This window comes from Erinaceus europaeus, chromosome 11 (genome assembly GCF_950295315.1).
Source record: "Erinaceus europaeus chromosome 11, mEriEur2.1, whole genome shotgun sequence".
In the NCBI taxonomy this organism is placed as follows: Eukaryota; Metazoa; Chordata; class Mammalia; order Eulipotyphla; family Erinaceidae; genus Erinaceus; species Erinaceus europaeus.
Genome location: NC_080172.1, coordinates 70,661,197 through 70,677,333, shown reverse-complemented (window position 1 = coordinate 70,677,333; position 16,137 = coordinate 70,661,197). Strand labels below are relative to the sequence as shown.

The 16,137-nt window shown below is 41.9% G+C and overlaps 1 protein-coding gene across 1 annotated transcript in view; it reads right to left on the bottom strand.

Moving 5' to 3' along the window:
- Nucleotides 1-16,137, bottom strand: part of GPR89A (G protein-coupled receptor 89A) — a 327,321-nt gene that overhangs the window by 41,434 nt on the left and 269,750 nt on the right. The window lies entirely within an intron of this gene.

Genomic DNA, 16,137 nt, shown 5'->3' with positions numbered 1-16,137 from the left:
GGTGTCTCACTGTCTCTCTTCCTCTCTATTACCCCCTTCCCTCTTGGTTTCTGGCTGTCTCTATCCAACAAATAAATGAAGATAATAATAAAAAAGTTAAAATAAAAAAGATTGAATGAGAAGATATAGTGAACTTCTATGTGGTGTTTCTGGTCTGATAACTTACCTCCCTTTTGTTTCCTCTAACTTAATCTTTTTTCTTTTCCACTGTATTTTTTGATTCATTTTATTTACTTATTTATGAGTTAAAAATAGAGAGGTGAAGAGAGAGGCCAGAGCAGCATTCTGACATATACCATGCCGAAGATCTTACTTGGGACCTCATGTTTGCAAGTCTAAAACTCTATCACTATACTACCTCCTCATCATTATTTTCTTTTTTTTTTTTAATTTAAGAAAGGATTAATTAACAAAACCATAGGGTAGGAGGGGTACAACTCCACACAATTCCCACCACCCAATCTCCATATCCCACCCCCTCCCCTGATAGCTTTCCCACTCTCTATCCCTCTGGGAGCATGGACCCAGGGTCATTGTGGGTTGTAGAAGGTAGAAGGTCTGGCTTCTGTAATTGCTTCCCCACTATTTTATTTATTTTCATGAGAGAGAGACCAGATTATTGCTCAGTTCAAACTTATGGTGGTGTCAGGGATTGAACCTGGGACCTCTGGGGCCTCAGGCATACAGATTCTGTGCTCTGACATACCAAGCTATTTCCCCTAACTTTCCTTTTACTAAGTCTTATCCTGTGCCTTGTCCCTTTCGAAATAGACTCTCGTGCTCACAAAAATGATAATTAGCTAATTAACTTAAGGTTCTAATGGTGGAAATCAAGTTTACTCAGTTTATTTAGACCCCCAAGGTTCGTCTGCTATCCTCAAGAGACATGTGCATTTAAGCAGAGGCCTTATAAAGATCATGTCTCTGTCTCTTGCCTAACCAAAAGAATGAGGGCCTGCTAGGAACAGCCATTCTGCAGCAAACTGATGCTTTGTTCTGTGCAGGTGGAGTCCACGGTGGTCCTCAGTGCTCTGATTGATGGAACTTTATGGAACATGATGTTATAGGGGTTGGGACTAAGGCCATGGGTATATTGGCAGGTCTCTTCCCCCCCCCACCTACCCCCCCTTTTTTTTTGCCTCCTGGGTTATCGCTTGGGCTTGGTGCCTACACTATGAATCCACTGCTTCCATAGGCCATTTGCCTCATTTTTGTTGCCCTTGTTGTTGTTATTGTCGTTGTTGGATAGGACGGAGAGAAATGGAGAGAGGAGGGGATGATAGAGAGGGGGAGAGAAAGACAGACACCTGCAGACCTGCTTCATGGCTTGTGAGGCAACCCCCCTGCAGATGGGGAGTTGGGGGCTCAAACCGGGATCCTTATTCTGGTTCTTGTGCTTTGCACCATGTGCGCTTAACCCTCTGCACTACTGCCTGGCACCCTATGGATTCATTTTTTTAAAAAAATATTTATTTCAGTATCTGTCATATACTCTTATTAGGTTTTATTTATTTATTTTTTAGTCAGAGCACTGCACATCTCTGGCTTATAGTGGTATGGGGGGTTAGAACCTAGGACTTTGGGGGCTGGGTGGTGGCGCACCTGGTTAAGCGCACATGTTACAGTGCTCAAGGACCTGAGTTTGAGCCCCTGGCCCCCACCTGCAGAGGGGAAGCTTCACAAGTGGTGAAGTAGGGCTGCAGTTGTCTCTCTGTCTCTCTCCCTCTCTATCATTTTTAAAAATCTATTTTTAAAAATCTATCTATTATTATTTTTAATAATTTATTTCTTTATTGGGGAATTAATGCTTTACATTCAACAGTAAATACAATAGTTTGTACATGCATAACATTCCCCAGATTCCCATTTAACAATACAACCCCCACTATTTCATACATCATTTTTCATGGACCTGTATTCTCCCCACCCACCCACCTACCCCAGAGTCTTTTACTTTGGTGTAATACTCCAATTCCATTTCAGGTTCGACTTGTGTTTTCTTTTCTAATCTTGTTTTTCAACTTCGGCCTGAGAGTGAGATCATCCCATATTCATCCTTCACTTTCTGACTTATTTCACTCAACATGATTTTTTCAAGGTCCATCCAAGATTGGCTGAAAACGGTGAAGTCACCATTTCTACAGCTGAGTAGTATTCCATTGTGTATATATACCACAACCTGCTCAGCCACTCATCTGTTGTTGGACACCTGGGTTGCTTCCAAGTTTTGGCTATTACAAATTGTGCTGCCAAGAACATATGTGTATACAGATCTTTTTGGATGGATGTGTTGGGTTCCTTAGGATCTATCCCCAGGAGGGGAATTGCAGGGCCATAGGGTAGGTCCATTTAATATATTGCTGTAGCTCTTTCAGTAGAAGTTGGATGTATTTAGATGGCTTCTCATTGGGTGAGTAGATATTAATAATTGTTAAGTCCTCTTGATTGACTGATCCTCTGAGCATTAAGTAGTGTCCATTCCTATCTTTTTTAATCTTATCTATTTTAAAGTCTATCATGTTAGATATGAGAATAGCTGTTCCTGCCCTTTTTTGTGGGCCATTGGCTTGTATGATAGTTTTCCATCCTTTCACTTTAAGTCTGTGTTTGTCTTGTTGAGTTCGGTGAGTTTCCTGTAGACAACATATTGTTGGGTTGTGTTTTCTGATCCATCTTCCTACTCTGTGTCTTTTAATAGGTGAATTCAGGCCATTCACATTTATGGATATCAAAGATTGAAGATATTTTAACGCCATTCTTGTAGAGTTTTAGAGTGTTTTGATATATGTTCTATTTGTGGTGGTCTGGTTGTTTATAGGAGACCTTTCAGAACTTCTTTCAGGGCAGGCTTGGTGATGGTTGCTTCCTTCAACTGTTGCTTGTCTGAGAAGGTTTTGATGCTTCCATCTAGTCTGAATGATAGTCTAGCAGGATATAATATTCTTGGCTGAAAGCCTTTCTCATTGAGCCCTCGATAGATATCTTGCCATTCTCTTCTGGCCTGTAGTGTTTGTATGGAGAAGTCTGCTGCTAATCTTATGGACTCCTTTGTAGGTGACTCTTTGTTTTTCTCTTGCAGCCTTGAGGATCCTTTCTTTATCCTTATTCCTTTCCAATCTAAGTATGACATGTCTTGGTGTCTTTAGGTCTGGGTTAATTCTGTTTGGGACCCTCTGGGCTTCTTGAATCTTTATGTCTTTGGTGTTGTCTAGACTAGAGAAATTTTCAGCTATTATGGCCTGGAGAACGCTTTCTTCCTCCCCTTCTCTTTCTTACTCTGGTAAGCCAATAATGCGTATATTGTTTCTTTTGAAGTCATCCCATAGGACTCTGTTGTTGTTTTCAGCATCTCTTAATCTCTTTTTGAGATCTCTTACTTCTTTTTTAGTTGTCTCTAATTCATCCTCAATCTTGCTAATTCTGTCTTCAGCCTCATTGATTCTATTCTCTCTGCCCTCTACTGCTTTCTGGAGTTCATCTATTTTGTTGCCTTGCTCTGATACTGTTTTAGCTTATTCAGCTAGTTGCCTTCTTAGCTCAGCAATTTCAGCTTTCAGCTCTCTAATAACCATGAGATAATTAGAATTTTCTTCCATTTTCTCATTTGTTGTTCCTGCAGTTCTGATTACAATTTTTTCAAATTCTTTACTCACTCCTGTTATTATTTCCTTAGCTAATGTTTGGATGTTGAACTCGTTGTTTTGTGCTTCATCCTCTGGAGGAGTTTTAGCTGGACTCTTGTCCTGGTTCGAGTCTCCAATATTTTTTCTTATTGTTTTAACCATTTTATATATGTTAACAGTTTTTTCAGTCCCTGAGTTGGAGCTCAGTGGTGTAAAAGCCTCTTTTTTTTTTCTTCCCTGTAGGCTATGGGAGCCTGAGGGCTTTTAAACTATCAATAGGCTTCTTAGCTTAATCACTGACTCCAGACCAAGAGATAAAGCAGGGTGTGGCAGAGATAATCTAGTGGTTATGCAAAGAGACTTTCACAGCCCCTCAGCTATGCCACCGAGGTATAGGTCTTCTCCTGAATTTCCCGGTTAGATCTCTGTCCCCTGGTGTCCCTCCCTGTTGCTGCTCCAGATTCTGAGGGTAGTAGCAATGGAGACTCAGAGTTGCACTTGGTGAGTCTCTGGGGAGTCCTTTCCTCCCTTCAGCTGTCCCCTTGTTGGTGGAGCAGACTGGAGGTGGTGTCTCCACTGATAAACTGTTGAACTGTTAGCAGCCACTTAATCTCTCCTTAGGCCCCTCTCTCCTCTCTGTCACCAGCCACGCGTGTTTGTACTCACCAGTGATTTACTGGGTTCCTGTGGTCATTCTAGTCCTGTCTTGTTTCGGTCCGGGTGGTCTCCTTTGGTATTCCTAGTTGGTCCGGGAGAGGAGAGGAGAGGAGAGAAAGCGATCTGCTGCTCGTAGCTCCGCCTCAGGAAGTTGAATCGCAAATGCCCTATCTATTATTTTTAAAAAATTAAAAAAAGAGGACTTCCGGAGGCAGAGCTACGAGCAGCAGATCGCTTTCTCTCCTCTCCTCTCCTCTCCCGGATCAACTAGGAATACCAAAGGAGACCACCCGGACCAAAAACAAGACAGGACTATAATGACCACAGGAACCCAGTAAATCACCTGTGAGTACAAACACGCGTGGCTGGTGATAGAGAGGAGAGAGGGGCCTAAGGAGAGATTAAGTGACTGCTAACAGTTCAACAGTTTGTCAGTGGAGACACCACCTCCAGTCTGCTCCACCAACAAGGGGACAGCTGAAGGGAGGAAAGGACTCCCCAGAGACTCACCAAGTACAACTCTGAGTCTCCATTGCTACTACCCTCAGAATCTGGAGCAGCAACAGGGAGGGACACCAGGGCACAGAGATCTAACCGGGAAACTCAGGAGAAGACCTATACCTCGGTGGCATAGCTGAAGGGCTGTGAAAGTCTCTTTGCATAACCACTGGATTATCTCTGCCACACCCTGCTTTATCTCTTGGTCAGGAGTCATTGATTAAGCTAAGAAGCCTATTGATAGTTTAAAAGCCCTCAGGCTACCATAGCCTACAGGGGAAAAAAAAAAAGGCTTTTACACCACTGAACTCCAACTCAGGGATTGAAAAACCTCTTAACTTATATAAAATGGTTAAAACAACAAGAAAAAATAATGGAGACTCAAACCAGGACAAGAGTCCAGCTAAAAGTCCTCCAGAGGGCGAAGCACAAAACAACGAGTTCAACATCCAAACATTAGCTAAGGAAATAATAACAGGAGTGAGTAAAGAATTTGAAAAAATTGTAATCAGAACTGCAGGAACAACAAATGAGAATATGGAAGAAAATTCTAATAATCTCATGGTTATTAGAGAGCTGAAAGCTGAAATTGCTGAGCTAAGAAGGCAACTAGCTGAACAAGCTAAAACAGTATCAGAGCAGGGCAACAAAATAGATGAACTCCAGAAAGCAGTAGAGGGCAGAGAGAATAGAATCAATGAGGCTGAAGACAGAATTAGCAAGATTGAGGATGAATTAGAGACAACTAAAAAAGAAGTAAGAGATCTCAAAAAGAGATTAAGAGATGCTGAAAACAACAACAGAGTCCTATGGGATGACTTCAAAAGAAACAATATACGCATTATTGGCTTACCAGAGTAAGAAAGAGAAGGGGAGGAAGAAAGCGTTCTCCAGGCCATAATAGCTGAAAATTTCTCTAGTCTAGACAACACCAAAGACATAAAGATTCAAGAAGCCCAGAGGGTCCCAAACAGAATTAACCCAGACCTAAAGACACCAAGACATGTCATACTTAGATTGGAAAGGAATAAGGATAAAGAAAGGATCCTCAAGGCTGCAAGAGAAAAACAAAGAGTCACCTACAAAGGAAAACCCATAAGATTAGCAGCAGACTTCTCCATACAAACACTACAGGCCAGAAGAGAATGGCAAGATATCTATCGAGGGCTCAATGAGAAAGGCTTTCAGCCAAGAATACTATATCCTGCTAGACTATCATTCAGACTAGATGGAAGCATCAAAACCTTCTCAGACAAGCAACAGTTGAAGGAAGCAACCATCACCAAGCCTGTCTTGAAAGAAGTTCTGAAAGGTTTCCTATAAACAACCAGACCACCACAAATAGAACATATATCAAAACACTCTAAAACTCTACAAGAATGGCGTTAAAATATCTTCAATCTTTGATATCCATAAATGTGAATGGCCTGAATTCACCTATTAAAAGACACAGAGTAGGAAGATGGATCAGAAAACACAACCCAACAATATGTTGTCTACAGGAAACTCACCGAACTCAACAAGACAAACACAGACTTAAAGTGAAAGGATGGAAAACTATCATTCAAGCCAATGGCCCACAAAAAAGGGCAGGAACAGCTATTCTCATATCTGACATGATAGACTTTAAAATACATAAGATTAAAAAAGATAGGAATGGACACTACTTAATGCTCAGAGGATCAGTCAATCAAGAGGACTTAACAATTATTAATATCTATGCACCCAATGAGAAGCCATCTAAATATATCAAACTTCTACTGAAAGAGCTACAGCAATTTATTAACAGTAACACAATCATAGTAGGGGACTTCAACACCCCACTATCTCAACTTGACAGATCATCCAGGAAGAAAATCAGTAAAGACATAAGGGAGCTAAATGAAGAGATAGATAAACTAGAACTATTGGACATTTTCAGAGTCATTCATCCCAAGAAACTGGAATACACATTTTACTCAAATCCACATGGATCATTCTCAAGGATAGACCATATGTTAGGCCACAAAGACAGCATCAGCCTATTCAAGAGCACTGAAATCATCCCAAGCATCTTCTCAGACCACAGTGGAATTAAACTAACACTTAACAATCAACAAAAGATTAGTAACAGTGCCAAAATGTGGAAGCTCAACAGTACACTTCTTAACAACTTCTGGGTCAAAGAGGAAATCAAAGAAGAAATCAAAATGTTTCGAGAGTTCAATGAAAATGAAGACACAAGCTATCAAAATATTTGGGACACAGCTAAAGCAGTCCTAAGAGGGAAGTTCATAGCTATACAAGCACACATTAGGAAACAAGAAAAGGCACAAATAAACAGCCTGATTGCACATCTTAAAGACCTAGAAGAAGAACAACAAAGGAACCCTAAAGCAACCAGAAGGACAGAAATTACTAAAGTTAGGGCAGAAATAAATAACATTGAGAATAGGAAAACCATACAAAAGATCAATGAAAGTAAATGTTGGTTCTTCGAAAGAGTAAAGAAAATCGACAAACCTTTAGCCAGACTCACAAAACAAAAAAGGGAGAAGACCCAAATAAATCAGATAGTAAATGAAAGAGGAGATATCACAACAGACATTGCAGAAATTCAACATATCATGCGAGGCTTCTATGAACAACTATATGCCACCAAGTTAGAGAACCTGGAAGAAATGAATGATTTCCTAGATACCTACCAACTTCCAAAACTAAGTAAAGAGGAAGTGGATAACATGAACAGGCCCATCACAGCTAATGAAATTGAAACAGTTATCAAAAATCTTCCCAAAAATAAAAGTCCTGGACCAGATGGTTTTACAAATGAATTCTACAAAACTTTCAAAGAAGAACTAATACCTCTACTTTTAAAAGTCTTCCAGAAGATTGAAGACACTGGAATACTCCCTGCCAGCTTCTATGAAGCCAACATCACCCTGATACCAAAAGTAGACAGGGACACAACCAAAAAAGAAAACTACAGACCAATATCTCTGATGAACATAGATGCGAAAATATTGAACAAAATTCTAGCCAACCGGGTACAGCAGTATATCAAAAAGATTGTTCATCATGACCAAGTGGGGTTTATCCCAGGCATGCAAGGTTGGTTTAATATACGTAAATCAATCAATGTGATCCACCACATCAACAAAAGCAAGACCAAAAACCACATGGTCATATCAATAGATGCAGAGAAAGCCTTTGACAAAATACAACATCCCTTTATGATCAAAACACTGCAAAAAATAGGAATAGATGGAAAATTCCTGAAGATAGTGGAGTCTATATATAGCAAACCTACAGCCAACATCATACTCAATGGTGAAAAACTGGAAGCATTTCCCCTCAGATCAGGTACTAGACAGGGCTGCCCACTATCACCATTACTATTCAACATAGTGTTGGAAGTTCTTGCCATAGCAATCAGGCAGGAGCAAGGAATTAAAGGAATACAGATTGGAAGAGAAGAAGTCAAACTCTCCTTATTTGCAGATGACATGATAGTATACATGGAAAAACCTAAGGAATCCAGCAAGAAGCTTTTGGAAATCATCAGGCAATACAGTAAGGTGTCAGGCTATAAAATTAACATTCAAAAGTCAGTGGCATTCCTCTATGCAAACACTAAGTTAGAAGAAATTGAAATCCAGAAATCAGTTCCTTTTTCTATAGCAACAAAAACAATAAAATATCTAGGAATAAACCTAACCAAAGAAGTGAAAGACTTGTATACTGAAAATTATGAGTCACTACTCAAAGAAATTGAAAAAGACACAAAGAAGTGGAAAGATATTCAATGCTCATGGGTTGGAAGAATTAACATCATCAAAATGAATATATTACCCAGAGCCATCTACAAATTTAATGCTATCCCCATCAACATCCCAAGCACATTTTTTAGGAGAATAGAACAAATGCTACAAATGTTTATCTGGAACCAGAAAAGACCTAGAATTGCCAAAACAATCTTGAGAAAAAAGAACAGAACTGGAGGCATCACACTGCCAGATCTCAAACTATATTATAGGGCCATTGTCATCAAAACTGCTTGGTACTGGAACATGAACAGACACACCGACCAGTGGAATAGAATTGAGAGCCCAGAAATGAGGCCCCACACCTATGGACATCTAATCTTTGACAAAGGGGCCCAGACTATTACATGCGGAAAGCAGAGTCTCTTCAACAAATGGTGTTGGAAACAATGGGTTGAAACATGCAGAAGAATGAAGCTGAATCACTGTATTTCACCAAATACAAAAGTAAATTCCAAGTGGATCAATGACTTGGATGTTAGACCAGAAACTATCAGATACTTAGAGGAAAATATTGGAAGAACTTTTTTCCGCATAAATTTTAAAGACATTTTCAATGAAACGAATCCAATTACAAGGAAGACTAAGGCAAGTATAAACCTATGGGACTACATCAAATTAAAAAGCTTCTTCACAGCAAAAGAAACCACTACCCAAATCAAGAGACCCCTCACAGAATGGGAGAAGATCTTTACATGCCATACATCAGATAAGAGTTTAATAACCAACATATATAAAGAGCTTACCAGACTCAACAACAAGACAACAAATAGCCCCATCCAAAAATGGGGGGAGGAATTGGACAGAATATTCACCACAGAAGAGATCCAAAAGGCCGAGAAACACATGAAAAAATGCTCCAAGTCTCTGATTGTCAGAGAAATGCAAATCAAGACAACAATGAGATATCACTTCACTCCTGTGAGAATGTCACACATCAGAAAAGGTAACAGCAGCAAATGCTGGAGAGGATGTGGGGTCAAAGGAACCCTCCTGCACTGCTGGTGGGAATGTCAATTGGTCCAACCTCTGTGGAGAACAGTCTGGAGAACTCTCAGAAGGCTAGAAATGGACCTACCCTATGACCCTGCAATTCCCCTCCTGGGGATATATCCTAAGGAACCCAACACATCCATCCAAAAAGATCTGTGTACACATATGTTCTTGGCAGCACAATTTGTAATAGCCAAAACCTGGAAGCAACCCAGGTGTCCAACAACAGATGAGTGACTGAGCAAGTTGTGGTATATATACACAATGGAATACTACTCAGCTGTAAAAAATGGTGACTTCACCGTTTTCAGCCGATCTTGGATGGACCTTGAAAAAATCATGTTGAGTGAAATAAGTCAGAAACAGAAGGATGAATATGGGATGATCTCACTCTCAGGCCGAAGTTGAAAAACAAGATTAGAAAAGAAAACACAAGTCGAACCTGAAATGGAATTGGAGTATTACACCAAAGTAAAAGACTCTGGGGTGGGTGGATGGGTGGGTAGAATACAGGTCCATGAAAAATGATGAATGAAATAGTGGGGGTTGTATTGCTAAATGGGAATCTGGGGAACGTTATGCATGTAAAAAAAAAAAAAAAGAAGAAGCAGAAACGCAAAGCAGAAAATGACTGAGTTTGGAGTATGGCACCAAAGTAAGAAAGCAGAAGTATACTAGAGTTTGCAGTGAGTACCTCCCTAATACTTCCTCTCCACTTTTCCAAGCTTTGGGTCCATGATTGCTCAACAATTTGTTTGGCTTTGTATGTTAACTCTCTTTTCAGTCACCAGGTTCCAGGTGTCATCAGGATGCCGGCCAGACTTCCCTGGATTGAAGACCCCACCAATGTGTCCTGGAGCTCAGCTTCCCCAGAGACCCATCCTACTAGGGAAAGAGAGAGGCAGACTGGGAGTATGGACCGACCAGTCAACGCCCATGTTCAGCGAGGAAGCAATTACAGAAGCCAGACCTTCTACCTTCTGCAACCCTCAATGACCCTGGGTCCATGCTCCCAGAGGGATAGAGAATGGGAAAGCTATCGGGGGAGGGGGTGGGATATGGAGATTGGGCGGTGGGAATTGTGTGGAGTTGTACCCCTCCTACCCTATGGTTTTGTTAATTAATCCTTTCTTAAATTAAAAAAAAAAAATTAAAAAAAAAGAAACTAGGACTTCAGAGCCTCAGGCATGAAAGCCATTTGCTTAACCATGATGCTATCTTGCCCATCCATTTATTTATTTTTTAAAATATTTATTTATTTAATGAGGGTGGTAATGGTTTATAGTACAGTTGTTGACACATTGGTACAATTTCTTTAATTTTATGTGTGATTTAATAATGATTTACAAAATTACATGTCAACAGGGATATAAATCCACTCCATTCCCACCACCAGGGTTCTGAATCTTCTGTCACCCCACTGCAGTCCACCACAGTTCCCCTAAGGTTGTGGACATGGGCCAACCATCATCTCTACAACTATCTGTCTACATTTACATAATTGGCCCCTTTTTCTTCCTGATCCAATCCTCTCTTCCCTTCCAAACCACTCATGACAACATTACTACCTCCATATGTCCCTCTCCTTTTCCACCCCTCTCTCTGTGGGTACTGATGGGGCTGGAGTTCAAAGCCCTCTTATCTTCTTCCTCCTATCACTTCTCCCCTGGTGGGAGTATGGATCTAGGTTGTTTGTGGGGTACAGAAGTTAGGAGTTATGACTTCTGTAGTTGTTTCTCCATTGGACGTGTGTGTTCACAAGTCAATTCATATCCCCAGCCTGTTTGTATCTTTCCCTAGAGCTCTGGAGAGGTGAGGTTCCAGGACACACTGGTGAGGTCATCTGCCCAGAGAATTCAGGATGGGGTCATGGTAGCCCCTGCAACTTGATGTCTGGAAAAAGGAAGGACATAAATTGAGACAAAATGGTTTAATGAATAGGAGCCCAAAAGAAGGAATAGAGCAGATGAGATTAGGGATCTTAAGGTAGAAGAAAGCTAGAAAGTCCATTTTAGGCATGTTGCTGGGGACACACAATTATGGTAGTTTTACTTGGGTTTCATAGCTAACCTGAAGTTGGATAAAAATATTGTCTGAGGGAGCTGGGCGGTGGTGCAGTGGGTTAAGTGCATATGTTGCGAAGCACAAGGATGGGCATGAGGATCCCGGTTCGAGCCCCTGGCTCCCCACCTGCAGGGTATTCTCATCACAGGCGGTGAAGCAGGTCTGCAGGTGTCTTTCCCTCCCCTCTCTGTCTTCCCCTCATCTCTCAATTTTTCTGTGTCCTATCCAACAACAACGACAACAATAAAAACAATAATAACAACAATGATGATAAACAACAAGGGCAACTAAAGAGAAATATATATATATTGTCTGAAAAAATGGTGTCAGAGTAGAGAAAAAGGGCTAGAAAGTTGGATTAGGGCAGTGAGTAAGCTCCCATTCTTGAAAAAAAAATCTATGGATATAATTAACTCCCTCCCCCTTTTGTTGCTTTTGTTGTTGTAGCCTTTTTGTGGTTATTATTGTTATTGTTGATGTCATTTGTTGTTGGATAGGACAGAGGGACATGGAGAGAGGAGGGGAAAACAGAGAGGGGGAAAGAAAGACAGACACCTGCAGACCTGCTTCACCGTCTGTGAAGCAACTCCCCTGCAGGTGGGAAGCCAGAGTCTGGAACCAGGATCCTTAAGCTGGTCCTTGTGCTTTGCACCACGTGCACTTAACCTGCTGCTCTACCCCCTGACCCCCCAACATTAAAAAAAAGTATTTATTTATTTATTTATTCCCTTAGTTGCCCTTGTTGTTTTTTATTGTTGTAGTTATTATTGTTGTTGTTGTTGGATAGGGCAGAGAGAAATGGAGAGAGAAGGTGAAGACGGAGAGAGGGAGAGAAAGATAGACACCTGCAGACCTGCTTCACCACCTGTGAAGCGACTCCCCTGCAGGTGGGGGGGGGGGGGGCTCGAACCGGGATCCTTAAGCCAGTCCTTGCTCTTTGTGCCACTTGCGCTTAACCCACTGCGCTACCACCTGACTTCCCATAATTATCTTTTTACCTCCATCCACATGACCCAGGACACACACACACACACACACACTTAGCACCAGAGCCTGTGTAACTTCTGAGTCTGTACTGGTCTGGGCTTGTAGCTCATGGTCACAGCTGGGGAACACTGCAGGCTGCACTCATTTCAGGACCAATCTTGCTTGACTGGCAGGGCAGGATACCCCAATCTCCCTTCGGAAACTGGGGCTATCCTACTGTCACTGCTTTATGGTGAGGGTAATGTCCTGGGAGGGCCCACAAGAGGGCTTATGATGCCATTCCTGATGTAAGTGACTAGTGGTGGTAGAGAGACGGGGATCCATTAGAGGTCTAGGCCCATTATATTTGTGTAGGAGTCCAAGGATTCCCTAGCTAGGACCCCAGATAATGAGGTTGCATGCTATTGACTAAAAGGGCCATTATTAAGTGGGCCAGTCTCTTGCCCTTATCCAACTTTTGTAGTCCTCTCTTTACCTGACGATAAAGACTTTAGAATTTCTCCCAGTTGTTAAGCATTGAGTGTCATTTGTTGAGCCCAACTAGAATTAGATTTTTTGGATCTGTCTTCTTTGGGCCTTTCTGCTAGGCTGCCCAATTAATTTGATCCAAGTCCAATCGATTAGAGATTTTATAATGTTTTCTTTAGGCATTTCAACTATTATTGAGCACCTATTATTTGAGTTATATAATTGCCCCTTGCTTATTGACACATGTACACCTGTACCCAGTACTAAATTCTAGCCTATATCTGGTATCTATTACTTAGTTAAATGATATGATGTCTAACACGAATATAAGTAGTTCCATACAGGCTCGCTCTGGGTCCGCCCGTCTTCCCAGCCATTGGGAGACAGAGGTCAAAAGCAGCCCATGGGAGTCCTGGTGTAGCTCAGCGTTTGGAGGATAAAGTGTGCAGAGAGATAGGACAGTCAGCACTGGGAAAAGCCTAGGAGGACAATTCCTTTATTGAAAGAAAAAGCAGGTAGATATAGGCCATAATTTTGGGGAAAGGTTTGGGGTATCTATTAACCGAAACATAGAGCAACACAATGCATAGTTACATTTTTATCAATAGACTGTTTGACCATAAGCTTTACAGTGTACATTTTCCTGGAGGTAAATTGCAGGCACTTTAGGGCAGCAGGAGAGAGGAAAAGCTGAGCAATGTTTGCTGGGGCTTTAAAGTTAATACAGTAATCCATGGCTTTTAATCAAAGAAGGAAAATGGGAGAGATTGCATGTGTAGAAAGGTGCCCATGTCCGGGGGTCCAGCCGTCATAAATTCTAGAGACCAGCCCTTCTCTAGACCTGAAGGAAGAGTTGGGGGGGGGTCAACCTGCTCTGATCTTATGGAAACAATGGCCTGGACTTTCCAGAATGGACAGTGGGCCTATTCTCCAACAGTCCCATGTGTTAGGTAACATCTCACCAGATTTGAAGTGTTGTAAGGTTGACTTCTCATGCTAGGTATCTGTGGTTAGAGTCCACAGTAATAATTAAGTGTGTGTATGTGTGTGTGTGTTGGGGTGGGTACCACAGTGGTTTAAGCGCACATGGCGCAAAGTGCAAGGACTGAAATAAGGATCCTGGTTTGAGCCCCTGGATCCCCACCTATAGGATGGTCGCTTCACAAGTGGTGAAGCAGGTCTGCAGGTGTTTATCCTTTTTTCCCCTTCTTTGTCTTCCCCTTCTCTCTCAATTTCTCTCTGTTGTCCTAGCCAACAACAATAATAACAACAAGGGCAATGAAAATGGGAAAAATGGCCTCTAGGAGCAGTAGATACGTAATGCAGGCACAGAGCCCCTTGGAGGCAAATAAATAAATAAATAAATATAAATAAATAAATAAAAGAATTCAGTAGCAGCATGATGTGGGGTGGCAGCATCAGCAGTGATTTGGTTGAAGTCAACAGAGGTGGTATGGTGTTAAGGAATCATAGAAGAAATATCAATAAGTATAGGCACAGTCCTATAGGTACTAGGAGAATACGAATCTATTTTATTTTATTTTATGAGAGAGATAGAAGGAGAGAGAAAGAACCAGACATCATTCTGGCACATGTGCTGCCAGGGATCGGCAGGAATTCGGGACCTCATGCTTGAGAGTCCAAAGTTTTATCACTGCGCCACCTCCAGGACCAGGAGAAATAAGAATCTTAAAGAGAATACAAGGGGTTTCTTGTATTCTTAGAAAGAGCCTAGAATATCAATAATTTATTATTATAACCAGGTTAGTTGAGGGAGGTTGTTTTCTTTTTTTTTTTTTTTTTTAAATTTTTTTAATATTTATTTTATTTATTTATTCCCTTTTGTTGCCCTTGTTGTTTTATTGTTGTAGTTATTATTGTTGTTGTCGTTGTTGGATAGGACAGAGAGAAATGGAGAGAGGAGGGGAAGACAGAGAGGGGGAGAGACAGACAGACACCTGCAGACCTGCTTCACCGCCTGTGAAGCGACTCCCCTGCAGGTGGGGAGCCAGGGTTCGAACCGGGATCCTTATGCCGGTCTTTGTGCTTTGCGCCACCTGCGCTTAACCCACTGCACTACAGCCCGAGGTTGTTTTCTATGATAACCCAATGGTCAGTATTTATATTAATATACTTGACTTCACTATGCTTTGTACCTTTTTAGTGGTATCTGAACATCTTTGTATTTTAGATACTTACAGAGCCAAATGGTCTTGATCTGTCTGGCCTAAAGTTGTAGTTGACTTAGATGTTTAAAGAGCTATATTTGCAGATACATTTTTAGAGCTCCTTGAACAATTTAATCCCATTATCAGAGTTTGGTAATTTTGCAGATTTAATACATTAAATATTTAGGCTGAGGCAAATATTTGTGCTTAGGGCTATGTTATAGGCAGTTAGAGAGCTTGAGATAATAAGTCTAGTTCCCCCTCCCCCATGTCATATTAATAGTGATTCTTAGTGCAGGCATCTAAGATAACCCTGTGCTGGGATAACCCTGGAGGCAAAGAGAGAAGAAGAGGGAGAGAGGGAAGGGGAGGGATAGGGGAGGGGGAGAGGGAGAGAGGGGGAAGGAGATGGAGAGGGAAAGAGGGAGGAGGGAGACGGGAGACGGGGAAGGAGAGGGAAAGAGGGGGAGGGAGATGGAGAGGGAGAGAGGGAGGAGGGAGAGGGGGAGAGAGGGGAAGGGAGCGGGGGAGGGAGAGAGAGGGGGAGGGGAGGGGCAGAGAAAAATAATGATGATGATGATGATGATGATGATGATGAATAGTGAATGAGACGGTGGGTAAAATTGGAAGCACACAGGGATAAACACAAATACAAATATTCCGCCGGGGTCCTAGGCGGGGATTGGGAGAGCGCTGCCTGAAGCTGCGGTGGGGGCGGGACTGAGCCTGGAACGTGGGGAGGTTCCTGGGCGGTTGAAGCAGAGAGAAGGTTTGGGTGGATTCAGTTGGAGATCAAGCCCGCGTTTCAGTTGACAACTGCAGGCTCTGCCTCCGCTGTGGGACAGGGGCAGGTGCAGGGGCGGAGTTGTAAGCCCA